Source organism: Peromyscus maniculatus, chromosome 16 (genome assembly GCF_049852395.1).
Source record: "Peromyscus maniculatus bairdii isolate BWxNUB_F1_BW_parent chromosome 16, HU_Pman_BW_mat_3.1, whole genome shotgun sequence".
In the NCBI taxonomy this organism is placed as follows: Eukaryota; Metazoa; Chordata; class Mammalia; order Rodentia; family Cricetidae; genus Peromyscus; species Peromyscus maniculatus.
In genome coordinates, this window is record NC_134867.1 from 22,551,762 (window position 1) to 22,567,628 (window position 15,867).

General features: G+C 43.6%; 1 protein-coding gene and 1 pseudogene across 1 annotated transcript in view; both read left to right on the forward strand.

Annotated features, from left to right (window-relative positions):
- The window catches only part of Slc35f1 (solute carrier family 35 member F1), a 413,434-nt gene that overhangs the window by 346,322 nt on the left and 51,245 nt on the right, over positions 1-15,867 (forward strand). The gene's annotated exons all lie outside the window — the stretch shown is intronic.
- On the forward strand, positions 11,631-12,697 carry LOC107402674 (small ribosomal subunit protein uS5-like; annotated as a pseudogene).

Consider the following 15,867-nt stretch of genomic DNA (forward strand, 5'->3'; position numbering starts at 1 on the left):
TCTTCTTACTCTTATACTCAGCCCATATCTGTCAATCTATATGTTGCCATGTGTTCCATGGCTTTACCTGCTGCCTTTACATGACAGCAGGCTGGCGTCTCCTCCAGACTTCCACCTTCCAGCCTCTCTGTTTGTCCCACCTATTCCATACTTCCTGCCTGGCTACTGGCCAATCAGTGTTTTATTTATTCACAACATACAGGACATCCCACAGCACATGTTTCCTTCAATGATGTATTTGAGGACATGCATTTGTTCACAAATCTGTGGAAACTTGTGTGCTGCTTTATGCATTGAAATATATAGTCTTTAAAAAAAGATTCATTTATTTTGTGTGCATGTATGTCTGTGGGAGGGTGCCAGAGCCCCTGGAACAGGAGTTACAGACAGTTGTGAGCTGTCTTCTGTGTGCTAGGAATTGAACCTGGGTCCTCTGGAAGAACAGCTCATGCTTTTAACCTCTAAGCCAACTTTCCAGCCCTGAAACGTAAAAGCAGCTGAGAAGTTGAAGTCTCAGACAATGAGAATTCACAGAAACATCAACATCTGCCATGGAAGCAGGAGTTATTTTTGCCTCTCTTCTTCCTTTCCTCCCTCTCCATTGCACTGTCTGAGTTGGGGCATTTTCTAACTAAAGAGCTATTGAATGGAAAGTCAGGGTGTGACTGGGCACCTTTTGGGGTCAACGGTTTGAGTTCTGTGAGAAGACTGGGGGCTGTGGCAACATCTGGGCCTGCGATGATGATAGGAACTACGGTGCGCTTGCACAGGGACCTTACCTTTAGCTCCTCATGGTGGAAATAAACTGAATCAACTGCTCCCTGCCATCCTGGTTTCTTTCATGACAGAAAAAGAGATCTTAGTCATTGCTTCTTTCATTACTCATCCATTTGAAAGCTGCTATCTGCCAAGCTTCCCAAGACCCATCCAAGTGTTACTTCAGTGAGTGCTCCCCGACTGTCAACTTAAGATTCCAATCTCCTTCCCCATTCCACACTGCCTACCCTCTCCTCTGTGTCCCTTTTCTCCATCAATGTCACCACTGACATATGACATATGCTCATGTCTGTCTTTTCCCACATGGAAAAAACACATCAGGGTAGGGAGTTTTATTATATGGATACTGTGTCTCTAAGGGCAGTGCCTGGCCTGAGGTTCATCTTCCATAAATATTATTAAATAGATGAACAAAATACCTGTGGAGGTCATGCTGTGCCAAGCACTGTTCTTGTTGTCAGGCAAAACTGAGTACAAAGGGCGCTGGAGAGATGGCTCAAGGGTTAAGAGCACTTGCTGCTCTTTCAGGGGACCCTGGTTCAGTTCCCAGCACCCACATGGTATCTCCTTAACTTAAGGTTTGAGGAATCTAACACCCTGGTGCTCTGTGGGCACCAGGCATGCACATAGTACACAGACACACACTCAGGCAAAACCCAGATGCTCCTGAAATAAAAATAGATAAATCTTTCGAAAACAAAAGGCCTGAGTACAAGAAAGAAATGTCCACCCTAAGGGCAGTAATTGTATTTTAGCATAGGTATACATCCTACAGATATATAAGTATACATCCTAAAGATATATGAGATTTCCCTTCAAGGCACTTAATCTAGACTTGGGAACTTACATAGGCGTTCCTAGAGGAAGTGTGGTCTAAACTGAATGTGAAACTTCATTGTGAGTCACCATGAAAAAAAGTGGCGATGGAGAAACGTGAGGATTCCAGGTAGGGGAAGAACAGGTGCGAATAAGTGAGACCAGGAAGACTGTGGCGTGCTAGAGAACTAAGCACACTTCAGCATGAGTTGTGATTTTTGTGTGTGGTAAGAACACCTCCCATGTGCTCTGTGGGGATACTCTTTCTTTCTTGGCCTATTGGCCATCAGTCCTAGAGGGGAAGGAGGCAGATTGGGGGGTGGGGACAGAAAGCTTTGTACACGGCCCATGAGCAGAAATGGAAGGAGGTCTCCAGGACAAAGGCTTCAGTGAATCAGCTCAATTTTATTCTACAGTATAAGGAATATATGGGCTTGGGGAGCCTGAGGGACAAACCCTAATTTGCATTAAGTGACATGCTCTTGTCACAAGGCTTTGGATGTGGCAGTAGGGTCCTATAGCAGAGCTCTTAGCACAAGTCTTCTTAGCAGGGATCTGTGCCAACGGTCAAATTAAAGATGAATCAGGCATCTGATTTAGAGACAGGCATCTGGTTTAGAGACAGTTTTCAGATAAGGTCAGTCCTCCAGGCCCAGGGGCATCCTCCAGATAAGAGCAGGTAGGGAGCAGGAGGTCTTGCTGGAAAGGGAGGGAAATTCCATATTGCAGCTTAGAGAAAGCTGTAAGGTTCTGGCCGACTGTGACCTCTAACCAGCCAGCAATGTCTTCTAACAGTGTTCCATCCTTTAGCCAATTTTTAAGTGCATAATTTAGTGTTGCCAGTTATGAACATAACGTACAAAAGATCTCTGCAACTTATTGTCATGTGCAGCTGACACCATGAAGTCTCTAAAAGAGGAGACAAAATGTATGGAAATGGCTAGGGGAAAATCACGGAGAAATTAACAAGCCACATCAGGGAGCTCGAATTTTATTCTGTGGTTTCCAGGTATAAAGGGCAAATGAATGTGGTTTTCACTTTACAAGGTCACTTCTATGGTTTGAAATAGAAGGAGGAGCAGGATAGGACAAAGGGAATTCCCAAGACATTTAAGTGGCTAAAAAGGCAAGACCAGACTTCTGTGTGAGTGAAGAAAGTTCAACTCATGCTTTATGCTTTGCCCAGGCATTTATCCAGCAGATATTTATCAAATATGTGATACATCTTTTCATGAGTACTAGACACAGAGCATGGATAAGACTATTCTGACCTCCTGAAGCCTCCATTTAAAGCTATACTTTCTTTTACATTTTCTCCCCCTGTCCAGCTAAGAATGTGACAAGAGTAAAATATGCAAAGGTGATGAGAGAGAGGTCTAAGGCAAGAGAACAGAAGCGTGAGGATCTGGAGCATAGCATATTTAAGCCATGGGAAAGCCGGGAGGTGGCCAGCGGCAAGAGGGTAAACACAAGAAGAGGATGGTGTTATATTCTGATCTGCCCCTTGAAATCCCACCCCCTTGGCACCGCCCTGTGTCCTGACATAAAAGCCCCATTCTAAGGAAAAACTCCTCCTCCTCTCCCCCCCTCTCTCCCTCTCTCTCTCTCCCTCTCTCCCTCTCCAACCCCTCTCCCTTCTCTCTCTGTCCCTCCCTCCCTCCCTCCCTCTCCTTTTCTGTCTTTCTGCCTCTTCATCTCTCTATTATAATAAACTCTCCACGTGGATGCAGCGTCCGGGGTGTGTATCACTGGCCAGCGCCGCTGCCACCATACCCCTCATGGCTTGCATCTCGCTGCATCTGCCCAGCATGGTTCTCTGCACGCACGGGATACCCTTGCACCCTCGCCCCCACTCCTCCCCCCACTCCTCCCCTCCCCCGTTGGGGCAGGTGACATGAGGCTCTGCAAGTCAAGGGAAGGTGAAGAGATTTGCTCTTAATTGTGAGTGAACCATTGCTGCTGTTGAAGATTAACTGTGAGAGGGTAAGAGTGTCCAGATTGGGGTAGTTAGCAGGCCTATTAAAGGATGATGATGATGATGATGATGATGATGATGATGATGATGATGATTCTAAGCTAGGAGCTAACTGGAAGTAGCTAGAGATAACTGGACACAAATCCAACAGGATTTTCCGAACATTTTGTATGGGGGTTGGGAATAGTTGGAAAGAAAAATAGAAGGGTGGAGAACGATGCCTTAATTTTGGGCCAAGTGTCTGGGTGAGTGTTGGTGTTATAATATGAAATGGGAAGAAAAAGAAAAGAAAAAGAAAAAAACCAGAAAGAGAAGGTACATTGCAAAAGAAGAGTTCTCATCTGGCTATGTGTTTGAGCTTTGAGTGAGCTTGGTTGGGGTGACTGGATTCATGTGCCTTGAATTCAGCTGAGAGGTCTGGAATTATGAAAGTGAATATCACTCTCAGACAGTGCTGAAGGTCATGGTCTGATAGCCGTATAATGGAATAAGGAGAGAAAAGAAAAGAAAACTGAAAAGTGAGCCCTAGAGTTTGACCAAACTCAGGAGGAAGGAGGCTGAGAAGAGGCCAACAAGGGAGTCAGAAAATAAGAATATGGAAGACAAGTCAAAAACGTGCTTCAGGCCAGGCGGTGGCTGCCCACACCTTTAATCCCATTACTCAGGAGGCAGAGCTAGGAAGATCTCTGTGAGATCGAGGCCAGCTTGGTCTACAGAGTGAGTCCCAGGACAGCCAGAGCAACATAGTGAAATTGTCTCAAGGAAAAAAAAAATGTATCCACAAAAGACAGGAGAAAGGGCCAGCAGGTAGGAGAGGTAACTGGGAGAAAACTCAGGCAAAGCAAGAGAAGAAAGAATTCAAGGAAAGAGTGCTGTTGGGGTTGTTAGAGTCCAGGGCAGCCACGCAATTCCACTTTGGTGGCTGTTAAGGGATCTGTTCCTGAGGAATAGGTGAGACCCCCAAACCAGAGACTGTGACTTTAGGTTGATGTTCACAGTCTGGTATGAAGAGGGAAAGATAAACAACAAACAGAACAATCTCCCACCAATAATAAGACCAGGGGCCAACTGCCCTTGGGCTGGAGAAATCACAAACTCTAGAAGAGAACTTGCTGTTATTGTTTGGCTAACCTGTTGCCAAACCGCCTTCAAAATACTCACATGTAGACTCCATCTGAGAAGTCTGAATTCCTACTGAAACAGGCAGTGGTTAATGCATAACTGGCCAAAGTGTTAAGAATAAGTGATGGTGGCATGCTTGGCCCCAACTGGGACAACTCTAACAACCCTTCTGAGGTTCAGGGAACATCATAAAAGAGGGTTTGGAAAGAGTGTAAGAGCTGAGGAAGGGAAGACATGCAATGAAAAGATGTCACCTGGACATGATGCATCATGAACTCATTACAGTAGTGTCTACCTGTACAAGTCAAGGTCGGGGCCATCAGCATTCCATCATGGATAAGGAAGGGGCCCATGAGTCCCCACCACTTCCAGAGGGGACCATTTGCAATAACACTCGTTTAGGAATGGGGTGTCACGTTCTTCAGTGGTACAACCATTGACACATTGTCCAAGTCCCACCGAGTGACTTCTCATCTAGGCTTGAACAAGTAAATCTAATTAAGCTCCATGGGCCACACACACAAAAGAAGACAGGAGAGTAGGATGGGGCTCGTTGGGATGTGGGAGAAGGGTGCCAGGGGGTGACAGAGGAGGATGTGGGAAGTGCTGAGGGGTGAAAATGACCAAATTCATTATACGACCGTGTAAGACCATCAAACTAATAAAAAAGACGAACTCTGGGGGCTGGAGATGGAGCTCAGCTGGTACAGTGCTGGCCTGACATGCAGGAAGCCCTGGGTTTGGTCCTCAGTACAACGTAAGACTGGATATGCCTGTATCCGAGCACTAGGGTGTAGAGGTAGGAGAACCAGCAGTTCAAGGTCCTCTGCTACTCCCTGTCGCTATATAAGGAGAAAAGGAAGAACAGGAGAGAAGGAATGAGAAAGGAGGGAAGGGATGGATGAGGCCAAGATGAACCAAGATATTGAAGAGAGCTTCCCAGTGGGAAGGGATGAAGACCAGGGGGACATGGGATAGCAGCTGGAATGAAGCTCCATGGCCAGGAGGGAGGGATTGAGTGTTCCAAAATATGACAGGATGACCCTCAGTGCCTGGTAAGTCCACAGAGAAAGAGAACAAGTGTGTGAGCACATAATTATCTGCCGAATGAACAAATGACTAGTATGACATGGGAAAAATCTGATTTTGTCTTTTAAAAAAACCAAAAACCCTAGACTAGGGATGCCAGAAATAGAAACCCCCAAAGTACAAGATGTTTTCCTCTAGCTTTTGAAAGTATTGCTCCCTGCTGTGCGGTTTTAATGCTGGAAGGCATCAAAAGTGATGCAAAATTAATGCAGAATTAATATTTTATCAGAAAACTTTCATTTCCTTCAATATGTGCTTTGAAATGTGTACTCGCTTTAATGTTATCGTTAATGTTCTCATGTTCATGAATTCTATAAATAAAAAAATACAAGTTAGGGCCCAGCTTACTTAAGGCAAGTCTTCCTCAGAAAACCACTCAGGCAGAGATGCCACTGAAATCATCCTGCTTCTCCTGGCGTTACCTTATACCCCACACTGCAAATATAAAAATGCAAAACAAAACTAAAGCCCACCAGGCTGCTATTCAGATGAACTCAATAAACTTTTTTGGGACTGGATCCATACAGTTCCTCCTTTTCCTGGATCTTGATTTAAAACAAAAACAAAAAGAAAACAACAACAACAACAACAACAAAACCATTTGTGTAAGGAAATGGTAGGTGAGAACCACTGACAGTCACTCTGGCTACTACGTGACTATTAATTTTAAAGGATGTTGGGTTCAATACACATTATTCAGGTGGATTGTCTTCAAAATAGATTTATCAAGGGAGTTACAGTGTTTTTCCATAAACATGATGCTGGGGTCCTAAGGAAAGACAATCTCTGGTCCTGGCCAGCAAAGGGGATTTGGGAATTTCTTGCTCTTATACATTAATGTGGGCTTTCCATACCTTGTGACCTAGCCTATATAGGAAGGCAGTGAGTAAGAAAATAAAGTTATGGTTCACAGTTGCTATAGGTATGGACAATAGAAGCCTGGACTTGCTTGAATCTGCTGGAGGATACTGCAAGGCCACAGCGGTTTGACTATCCTTTGCCACTATGTACCTAAAGAGAAAGATGGGGCTGTGGGGAGGCATGGCCTGTTTCTTGAGAAAAAGAGAGAGTGCGCAAGGCAACTGGAGCATCTGCAATCTAACAGCGACTTCAAGAGAGTTGCCTGTCTTTAGAGCTCTAGTTCTTCATCCGTAAAATGGAAAGATTAAAGGACCAGTCACAGCACCAGGCTCTGAGTGTCCAGGGAACAGGAGTTCTGAGCTTTTTTCCTGTGAAATCCATTTGCTGGTGATCAGATCTTCTTGCTGTGATTAAAGTTCCTGAGATGTTCAACCTGGAGCTGTGTCCTCCAGGAAGGCTCTCTTCTGCCTCAGGCAAATTTTCTGCAAGGGGATTAGAAGCCCTGTGTCTAATTATCTTTTTCTCCTGGTCACCTAGATTTCTAGGCCCTTGTCCCAGATTTTCAGTGCACAACAGTGCCCCCCCCTCCAACTCCCTCTCCAATTGAAACCCAAAAAGTAAAGTGAAAGTACCCAAGCAACTAGGACATTTTGATGGCAGGCCTCAGGTGACGGACAATTTACACGTTTAAATCCTGTTGATACCAAAAGGGAAAGAAGTGTGATGAGAGCCTTTTCTGCATCCCTGAAGGGACATTTCCTAGAAAGCTGCTGTCTGTGACAAGCACCTCTTAGCCATTTTTATCTCTTGCTAGCAATGTGCTAGGAGCAGGACTTCAGCTGCATGAGTATTTAAAGACAATAAAATATCAATATTAAGGCCCAAGGTATGAGTGTTGGGAGAGATGGTTTGAATTTAGTAGCTTGGTGAGAAAAAAAAATTCAGTAAAACAGTGTCACAGAGGCCAGTGGTTTTCTACCATAAATGACTTTTCCAGATGGACAACACTGGTGCCTCATGATGGACTCCTGGCTGGATTTTCAAACGCCTGCAGGAGGGATGCCTATCCAGGCCACAGAACTCAATTGGTTATCGATAATATGTGAATATGCATTTTCCAAATTGCTCTTCCTATTAGGACTGTCAGGCCCAAGAGGTCAAGTCTGTGTTCCTGAAGTCTGCCTGTTTAAAGACCCCTCCCTGCGGATGCTCCTGTTGTACCCACCAGATGAATTTATAGTACTTGTCACTCTTAGGAACCAGGGAGAATACCCAATTAGAAGCAAAGAGGGAAGCATCCAGAATTTCTCTTTTCCGGGAATCACCCATGGTTGCCTCAGGGAGAGCTTCTGACAGCTGGCCAGGTGAGGGGAGCTCCTGCCCTGTGAATAGCTGGAAGGGAGCGCTAATGAGGAGCAGAAGGCTGATGGAGAAGTCTCTTTTGGGAAGAGAGAGGATTTGACAGAGGGATGAGGTCACCTCATTATGCTCTGCTGAAGTGGGAGCACTTAGGTTTGGTTGTTTAGTTTTTTTTATAAACTATCAGCTCCCCCGAGAAAGGCTTACCTGATTGATAGAGTCTTACACTTTCACTACGTGTTGCTTTATATATTTTGAGAGTGGTATATGCTCAGAGGAAACTCAGAAACCACAGAGGATTTGAGCCACAGGACTAGAAAGATTTGGTCATCACAGTCAAACATTATCATTGTTAACATTTGATTCTTACAGATTCTGATTTTCTTCTTCTGGAGACCATTATGCCTAATATTATGAAATATGGTCTTTGATCAAGACACTGACTTTTCTGTGAACATGTGTGTCACCTGAACCATGCATGGTATAAAAGGAATGTGAAGATGTTGCTGTTCTCACTGTACTGCCACCATGCAGGGGAGTTTCAATCCCTTCCAAAGGCTGCCAGGGCTATCTCTCTCCATTCCACACCCACTCTACCCCAAGCCACCTCCAAAATCCACATCAACCTCTAAGAGGGGACTTTACCACCATTGAGGATTCCTTAAAACAAAAAGGAAGGAAGACAACCTTCAGTGTGCTTCATGGCTGCTGGCTCTGTGCACTGGTTAAGATGGTCCCTGGATGGAAGGAGCCCTAAGATAGGGTCTGGGAACTGATGCACGCCTCTCACAGGGTATCTGCCTGCAAGCTTCCTGGAAGTTAAGTTGCAGTGGGAGACGGGAAGCCATACTGCCTTCTGCAGTTAAGTCTAATGTCAGCGCTGGTGGCCTGGTCTCCATTTGCTTGTTTATGTCTTTTAGGTGACTGCCAATATTCAATCAGGTTGACTTATAAAATGGCAATTCCAACTGGATCAAACTATTATTCTTTACTGGCCAGATCCTAGAGAAAAGAAGTCAGTTGTTGGAACCACAGGCACTGAACATCAAAAAAGAAAGTAGCATTTGTAGTGTTTTAGACACAAAACACAGCGCCTGAGTGTACACTTCACCAAGAATGGAAACATCGTAAGGATGAAGAACAAGCCATTCCAAGTCTTTAGGAGTAGAGGATTTCCTCAAATGTCTGTTCTTAATTGCAGGGCAGCTCTCCCAGCTTATTTTTTCAGATTTTCTGATCATCTTCATCCATTTTACAATATATATATTCAGACAACACAAAATACAGTAATATACTAGATATAGGATTATCTGATCATTTTAATGAGTTAAATAATTGTTTGATTAAATCTAAATCTAATTTAGATTTAATTTTGAAATCTAATTTAGAAAATTGATCTCTTTAGAAAAAAAAAACTTCCTACATTTAGGACACGAAGAAGCTTCCTAGCCTTTCCTCGTGCTTCTAGTCAAAGTTATTCATGCTTTTAAAAATAAAATGTTGTATTATAGGCTATTGCCACCTAAAGGTGGAAGGTAAATCCATATCGCTGAAGATACTATGCACTTCAGAAACAGGGCCCAGAAGTTCCTGAGCTAGAACTGACACAAAAGCCTCCACCCTGAGGACTGGCTTTCATGATACCAGAAGGTACCATGGAAGCTTCCAAAGGAGGAAGAAATAGCAGTCCTACCCAGCTATGATGTCTATGAACTACAACAGTGACCAGCGTGGCAAGCTAACCCTATGGGTGCAGTAGTGGTGCTCATGCCTTTGCGATAACCAACAGCTCTCTGATGGGACTTCAGACCCATTCAACAGGAGGGAAATCGTGTCCGGTATGGAAACCTAGCCAGTTACTACTCAGGACTAGTGAAGTCATGGATCTTGAAGGAGAACCTACAACCATCACTTTACTAAATCAGCATAATCCCTCACTGCACTCTACATATGTATACCACAGATCAGTGTAGTTCTCACCCCTCATCAAGGAAGCTTCTTTTTGCAACAAGGGAGACCCTTACAGAAAACCACTGCCAATCAAAATGTAGAGCTGTGGAGCACAGTCCCAGTGGATCCATCTACAAACTAAGTTCAGCGCCTAAAGCTCAGGAAATACTGTGGAAGAGCAATGTGTATGTGAAAGATTGTAAGAGCCAGAGGATCAGGGAGTTTGCTATGAGATTGTGTCCCCTAGAGATGTCAGAAGCTACATCCATAAAGTCTAACCAACACGACTGCCTAAGCATGAGGTGAACAGAGACATCACAGACATACTAACATGGATAGGTGCAGGGGAGCTCAGGAGGCCTCAGCCCTGTGCAAAGAACTACAGACAACTAAGGACAGCTGAGATTGGGAGAAACAGTCTTCCCTGTTTTCTTCCCTGGGGAAGAAAGAGGACACAGATCAGTTACCCAATACCCAATGGTCAGTCCTGAAAACATGCATACGAGTAACATTACACAGCTGGAGCAGGTTATTAGACATATGTATGTATATACATGTCACAGCCATCACTTTAAGAGAGGGCAAGAATATGAAAAAAGGAGAGCAAGGAGGGTATGTGTGAAGGGTTGGAAAGCTGAAAGGGAAGGGAGAAATGAAATAATTAAATAATCTCAGAAAGTAAAAGAAGTGATTAATAAACAAAATGTTGATTTATACTCTGGATTATTTTGATTATGCCAAGACATTGCATAATCAAAAACTGACAATAGGTTAAAATATAACATTTAACTTAATTGCAATAACTATATTTTTCCGGTTTGTTTCATGCAAGAATAAACCCTCTATGATGTTTATCCGATATCAGTGTCACTAGGCTCTTTTTAAAAAACAGAATTCATAGCCAGTTGATATTTTCCAGCCACTAAAATAAATGCAAATATCCAAAATCAAAATTTCATTCGTAGCTCTGTCACAGTGTGGGGAGAAGGTATTGTGTCTCATTTAAATAGTTCATTTTATATTTAGTCATGAGATAATGAATGTTGTCAGGGCTTTTTGAAGTCACCACTGATGTGAATTAGGGAAATAAAGACTTGAAAATAGAATGGTAAATTTTATCTGGGAAAAAAATAGCCCAAGCAGATAAAAATAGATAATTTTGAAAAACAGCGAATAATGAAAATCAGTTTACATTAGAAGACATAAATCTCCAGCAACACAGACAATAAGAAGACAGCAGCTCATCATGTGGCCCTGAAATAACTATTTTCTCCCCTGGTGCTTTGGATCAAACTTGGGGCACTATATGTAGTAAGTAAGCATTCTACCAATGGGTATACCATATTCTCTATAACAGGTGTGTGTGTGTGTGTGTGTGTGTGTGTGTGTGTGTGTGTGTGTGTGTGTGTGTGTTTCCTTTTATTGAAAATAGATTTTTTTTCTCATATCCTGATTATGGTCTCCTCTCCCTCTGCTCCTCTCCCCTCTTCCTCTCCCATCCAGATATACCAACTTTCTGTCTCTTGTTAGAAAACAAGCAGGCTTTCAAGAGATAATAATAAAATAAGATAAAATATAATAAGATAAAACAAAAACTAACTCATGAGAATAGGACAAAACAGACAGACAGAAGGAAAAGATTAAAAAGAAAAGGCACGCTTCTTCTTCGGGAAAATACCAAATGGCAGACGACGCGGGTGCAGCGGGAGGTCCCCGAGGACCGGGGGGCCCAGGATTAGGAGGCCGGGGCAGCTTCCGCGGAGGATTCGGAGGATTCGGCAGCAGTCTTAGGGGCCGCGGTCGTGGTAGAGGCCGTGGCCGTGGTCGAGGCCGCGGGGCTCGTCGAGGTAAAGCTGAATGAAGATAAGGAGTGGATCCCCGTCACCAAGCTGGGCCGCCTGGTTAAGGACACAAAGATAAGTCCCTGGAGGAGATCTACCTGTTCTCCTTGTCCGTTAAGGAATCCGAGATCATTGACTTTTCCCCGGGCATCCCTAAAGGATGGAGGTTTTTTTTTTTTTTTTTTTTGGTTTTTCGAGACAGGGTTTCTCTGTGTAGCTTTGCGCCTCTCCTGGAACTCACTTGGTAGTCCAGGCTGGCCTCGAACTCACAGAGATCCGCCTGGCTCTGCCTCCCGAGTGCTGGGATTAAAGGCGTGCGCCACCACCGCCCGGCAAGGATGGAGGTTCTAAAGATCATGCCACTGCAGAAATGGGGCTGACCAGCAGACCAGGTTCAAGGCTTTTGCTGCTATCGGGGACTACAATGATCGTGTTGGTCTTGGTATTAAAGTGCTCCAAGGAAGTAGCCACTGCCATCCGAGGGGCCATCATCTTGGCCAAGCCTTCCATTGTCCCTGTGTGAAGAGGCTACTGGGGGAACAAGATTGGCAAGCCCCACACTGTCCCGTGCAAAGTGACAGGCCGCTGTGGCTCTGTGTTGGTGCGTCTCATCCCTGCCCCCAGAGGCACTGGCATCGTCTCTGCTCCTGTGCCCAAGAAGTTACTGATGATGGCCGGTATTGATGACTGCTACACGTCAGCCAGGGGCTGTACTGCCACCCTGGGCAACTTTGTCAAGGCCACCTTTGATGCCATCTCCAAGACCTACAGCTACCTAACCCCCGACCTCTGGAAAGAGAATGTGTTCACCAAATCTCCTTATCAGGAATTCACTGACCATCTTGTGAAAACCCACACCAGAATGTCTGTTCTTAGGACCCAGGCTCCAGCTGTGGCCGCCACATAAGGGTTTTGATACAAGAAAAATAAAGTGAATTAAATCTGTTTAAAAAAGAAAAAGAAAAAAGAAAGAAAGAAAAGAAAAGACACGTGAAACAGATACAGATATGGAGCCCAGTCATTCGCATACCAGGAATCCCGTAAAAACATTAAACTGAGAGCCATAATATATACACAGAAGACATATAGGATAAAAAAAAAAAGAGAAGAAGAAAATACAAAGTAAGATAAAACATAAGATAAAATTTTTTAAAAAGGGAAAAAGCTCAGACATGGTATGAGGAGACAAGAAACCTCCAAAGACACCATTGAGATCATTTTCTCTTGGCCATCTGCTGATGGGCAGGCACCCTGCACCTAAGAGGACTCAGTTTTCCCAGTGAGACTCACCTGGGGAAAACTCAAGATGAGTACAGCAGAATGTCATTAGGAGTCACTTTATTGCAGCTTTTTGTTGTTGTTTTTGTGTTTGTGTTTGGAACAGGAGTGTTTGGTTTTACCCTTAGTGTCTGGGCTATCTAGTCTCGGGTTCTTGTCACTCAGACAGTGTCGGTGTCAGAGTACGGGTTCCATCTCGTGAAGCAGGCATTAAGTCAAATCAGATATTGGTGGTCTGCTCCCACGAACTTCGTGCCACCATTGCACCAGCATGTCTTGCAGGCAGGACATCCTTTTAGATCAAACAGTTTGCAACTGGGTTGGTGTTTACATTTCTCTTTTAGTGGCATGCAGAGAACCCTCCTGTACCAAGGACACTAACAAGAAAGGGGGAAAAGCTCCGCGTAGGCAACAGCGTGGCTTCTCTGTGTTCAATGAGTTATGCAGATGTCGTCTTCAGCAACGGGGCCATGCTGTCAGCTTATGGAGAGCAACCTACTATAGTTTTGGCAATAGCCTGGGTTATTTGGGGGTTCCCTTGGGACCCCTTTGGCTAACAGCTCAATGAGATACAACCCACACCCAGTATTAGAAGCATCAACTGGTGACAAGATGTCCATTTGGGACTTTGTCACTCGCCTTATTTGGTGACTTCATTTCAATAGTTTTCATGTATTTCAGGAGGCTTCTACTGTATTAGGTTTTCATTCTATTCTCAAGGGCCCCCTAATTCTAGCTGTCTCTCCCCATATTCACTACCTTACCCCCCTCTTCTTTCTTCCTTCCCCTTGGTCCTCCCCTCTTAGTCACCCCCACCTGTTCATAACTATCTATGCTATTTCCCTTTTCTATGGAGATCTATCTGTTTCCTTCTCCCCTAGCCCCTTACTCCATACCTACCCTCTGTGGTTCTATGAATTGTAGCTTGGTTATCATTAACTTAATAGCTAATATCCACTTATAAGTGAATATATACCATATTTGTCTATATGGGTCTATATTACCTTATTCAAGATGATTTTTTCTAGTCTCATCCATTTACCTGTGAATGTCATTGTTTTAACAGCTGAGTAAGACTCCATTGTGTAAATGTACCACATTTTCTTTATCCATTCTTCTTTTGAGGGACATCTAGGCTATTTTCAGTTTCTGGCTATTATGAGTGAACATGGTTGAGCAAATGTCTCTATAGTAGGGTGAAGCATCATTTGGATATATGCCCAAAAGTAGTATAGCAGGATTGTGAGGTAGATCGATTCCCATCTTTCTGAGGAACCACCACACCATTTATCATAATGGCTATATGACTTTGCACCAGCAATAGGTAAGTGTTGATGAATTTCTGAACAGTCTTATTAATAGAAAACACAGAGCCAGATATAGGGGTGAAAACTTGAGAGATATCAGAGGAATAGGAACAGACACATGTTAACCTCACCTCACCAACTCCACAACTTCCAAAAGAGCCAGTTACTTCCTGTCTACCCACGCCTATATGCCTTTCTGTTCTTTTCTCTTGTGTGCTCTCTCAGCCCAGCTACATCACTTCCTATCCTGCCCAGCCCTGTCACTTCCTGTCTGTCTGTACAGACCTCCAGACCTCCATGGTTAACTAGTGTTGGAATTTAAGGCATGTGCCACTACGCCTGGCTCTGTTCCCAGTGTGGCCTTGAACTCAAGATTAAGACAGATCCACATCTCCCAAGTGATAGGATTAAAGGTATGTGTTAACATTGTTTGACTTCTATGTTTACTAGGCTAGCCTTTTCCTCTGATCCCCTGGTAAATTTTATTGGGAGACACAGTATATTGGGGGACACAATACATCACCACAGATGAGTATTCTCCTTACTTTACATCTTTGCCTGAATGAGCTGTCACTTGTTTTATTGATCTTGGCCACTCTGGCCGGTGTAAGATGAAATCTCAAAGTAGTTTTGATTTACATTTCCCTGATGAAGGAAGATACTGAAAATTTCTTAAAGTGTTTCCTCTTTGAGAATCTTGCGTTTACATCTATACCCCATTTTAAAATTAGGTTATTTGTTTTTTTGATATCTAGTTTTGTAAGTTCTTTGTATATTTTGGATATTAGCTCTCAATCAGATGTGTAGTTGGCAAAAACTCTTTCTGCGTGCTGTAGGCAGCTGCTCTGTCTGAATGATGGTATTCTTTGCCTTATTGAAGCTGTTCAGTTTCATGAGGTCCCATTTATTGTTTATTGATGTTAGTGTCTGTACTGATGGTGTCCTGTTCAGAAAGTCTTTTCTGTACCAATGAGGTCAAGGGTATTCTCCACTTTCTCTTCTATCAGGTCCAGTAAATCTGGTTTTATGTTTAGGTCTTTGATCGATTTGGAGTTTTTTGTGCAGGGTGACAAGTGTGAATCTGGGCTGGAGAGATGGCTCAGTGGTTAAGAGCAGTGGCTGCTCATTCAGAGGTCCTGAGTTCAATTCCCAGCAACCACATGGTGGCTCACAACCATCTATAATGAGATCTGGTGCCCTCTTCTGGTGTCTTCTTCTGGCCTGCAGGCATACATGCAGGCAGAACACTGTATACATAATAAATAAATAAATAAATAAATAAATAAATAAATAAATAAATAAATAAATAAATAAATGACAAGTATGAATCTATTTGATTCTTCTACATGCAACTGTCCAGTCTGACCAGCACCATTTGTTGAAGATGCTGTCTTTTTCCAGTGTGTATTTCTGGCTCCTTTATCAAAAATCAGGCATCCGTAGGTGTGTGGACTTATGTCTGTGTCTTCAATTCAATTCCATTGATCAGTGT